Here is a 2695-nt window from a genome sequence, read left to right as displayed (position 1 = left end):
CAGTTCTCAGAGCCCCTCCCCACTCTGACATCCTGGGTTCACACTTTTATGCTCTTGTGAGTTGTCTAAGAGACGTCTTGGTGTAGATCTGTGTGAAAGAGCCTCTGCCCCAAAGCAGGGCAGCTGAGTGGTCCATTGGATAGAGATAGGGTCTAGAAGCAGGAAGAATTACGTTCCTGAGTTCATATCTGACCTCAGACACTTATTGGCTGTGTGACCCTGAGCAAGTCACTTAACCCTATTTGCCTCATTTTTCTCCTCTGTAAAATGAGCTGGAGAAGGAGATGGCAAACCACTGCAGTGTCTTTGCCTAGAAAACCCCAACTGGGGTCACAGAGAGTCAGACGGGACTGAAAACCACTGAAGGGAAGTGCCCGAAGGACCCCCGGCTGAGTTGGGTGTCTCTGGCCAGCTCACCTACTTCATCCCTCTAGAGGAGAGGTGCCCAGATTGTGCCCAAAGCCGCCAGGAGTGGACACTTGGCATCTTGTTACACTCAACCTTTACTTGACTCTCTAATGAGCAACACAGGAAGTAAGAGCAGAGGTTTCCCCATGGGAGGAGAGTTTGACCCAGTGCAGAGAAGACTGAAAGACACGCTGCCTTGTTGGCAACTGGGGTATGTCTTAAAAGCCCTGACCAGTAGGAACCAGAAATGGCCCAGTCAGGAGCTGGGGTTCCCTGTATGCCTAGAACCCCAGGATCCCCAGCTTTGCCTCTTGGGGGTCCTGTGGCAGGTCCCAGAACCTCCCTCAAGGGTTAGACCAGACCATCTCTGCTGACCTTGGCCATGAAGGGCCGTCCAGAGGCAGACAAGCTCCTGTCCTTTGGGACCTTGGGGAGGGTCACAGGATGTTAAGCCAGCATCAAAGTTTCACCATCAGAGAAATGGCAGGATTCCTTCAGGAGATTGGCTGGCATCTAGGATTATCCAATCCAAAATGACCATGTAGAATAGTAACTCTAAGAAGCAGGGAGGGTTTTCTTATCATGGCTGCCTCTGCAAGGCCCATGAAGGCTCTGAAGAGGGGGGGCGTTTGAGTTACCTTGAAAAGGAGGAGTGACATTCAGTTCACCGTGAGGTGAGGAAGAGGGTGTTGGTGTGCAGGGAATGATGGAAACGAAGATTCAGGGGCAGCATAGACTGGGGCAGGGCCTTGAATGATAGCATCAAAATATAAAACTGGGTGACAGCTGGGGCTGCTTTTTTTTGGAGGAAGGGCAGTTGGGGTTAAGTGACTTGCCCAAGGTCACACGGCTAGTAAGTGTGGCAAGTGTCTGAGGCCGGATTTGAACTCAGGTCCTCCTGACTCCGGGGCTGTGCTCTACTAGGTCCTACCTAGCCGCCCCTGCCAAAGGGCTTTAAACACATTTCAAGCCTTTGTGGACGGTCTGCTGTGTGGTGGGCACTGTGTTGTTCCTAGCAGTGTCTGTCTTGTAAAGGGTTGTGTTCTGTTATGGGACACCACGCTTGCCCTGAGATAGACCCAGAAGAGATAAGGGGGCGGTGACTGAGGGAAGGGTGGGCACTAACAGACAATGGCGTCTCAGCTTGGGGGTTCTATGAGGGGCATGTGAGGAGGGAGGCCTTCCAGATGTGAGGGGCTGTCACGGGAGCAGTAAGGAGCCAGTGTAGAAAGGGGAGTCTGGCCGGGGCCCAGACCCACAGAGGATCTCTGAGGGAATAGGGAGCAGTTGGGCTTGATTGGCCAGGGCAGCTACGTGCTGAGAGTGAAAGGCTGGCAGGAGTCGGGAAGACCAGACAGCAGGCCCATGTAGTGATCCAGGTGTGGCTGGTGAGCTGGCAGATGAGGCAGAGAGGGGCCAATCAGATGGGCAGGAGGAGAGCGGGGGGAGACCAGTGTCAGGGAATCCTAGAGAGGGGAGAGCGTCCGGGAGAAAACCACGATCCAGGAGGGCATCGAGAAAGATGAGGATTGGAAAGGCTGTGAGGCTGGGGAATTAGGAGATCTCTGGTGGCTTTGGAGAAGGCACTTGGAGGTGGTTGGAAGGGACTTAGGGAGAAAAGGTGGGGCCACAGATGTGGCTGGCCTTTCGGAGGAGCCGAATGGAAAAGGGAAGGGGAGATGTGGGATGGATGGGTCTTGTGAGGGATATTGGAAGGATGGAGTAGACCCTGGCCTCTGTCAGCAAAAGCAGTGAAGCCAGAAACTGAACTGATCGGGAATGAAAGTGGTTAAGGAAGTGGACGGAGAAGAGAGGCCTCGACGGGGTGCCCTGTGCGCAGAAGCCAAGTGGGGGCTGGGGTGTGCACATGAGCTTCGGGGTCCCAGAGAAGAGGAGACACTGAGGGGGAGCTGGGGCCAGGGCCCAGATCTGGCCCTTCACTCCATGATGGCGCTCCAGACCCAAGAGACTTTTCCACTGGATGGTTTAGCGGCAAAGGAGAATTCCAAGACCACAGAAACCTCATGGTCTAATTTCTCTCTGAGGGCTGCATGTGGTGCTAGTCATTAATGAAACCTCTTTCAAATAACTGATGCTTCTGAGACAGGAAAAGGGAAAGAGAGAGGGAGGACGTGATCTTTGGGTTCTAACAGGCTTCCAAACTGAGGCGTAAGGAAAACATAAGAATCTCAGAAAGACAGAATATGCGGGATGGGAGGCGTGATGAAACGTCAGAGCTGGGAGGGGCCTGAGAACAGGGGATGTCAGGGCTGGGAGGGGCCTGAGG

At 53.8% G+C, this 2695-nt stretch overlaps 1 protein-coding gene across 1 annotated transcript in view; it reads left to right on the top strand.

Moving 5' to 3' along the window:
• The window catches only part of ARHGAP8 (Rho GTPase activating protein 8), a 64367-nt gene that overhangs the window by 7542 nt on the left and 54130 nt on the right, over positions 1–2695 (top strand). The window lies entirely within an intron of this gene.

The sequence above is a fragment of the Petaurus breviceps genome, unplaced genomic scaffold (genome assembly GCF_028583685.1).
Source record: "Petaurus breviceps papuanus isolate PSGF00001 unplaced genomic scaffold, PetGlider_PUasm1.0 610, whole genome shotgun sequence".
Taxonomy (NCBI): domain Eukaryota; kingdom Metazoa; phylum Chordata; class Mammalia; order Diprotodontia; family Petauridae; genus Petaurus; species Petaurus breviceps.
Note: the sequence above shows the minus strand (reverse complement) of the source record. Positions and strands in the feature narration are given on the sequence as shown.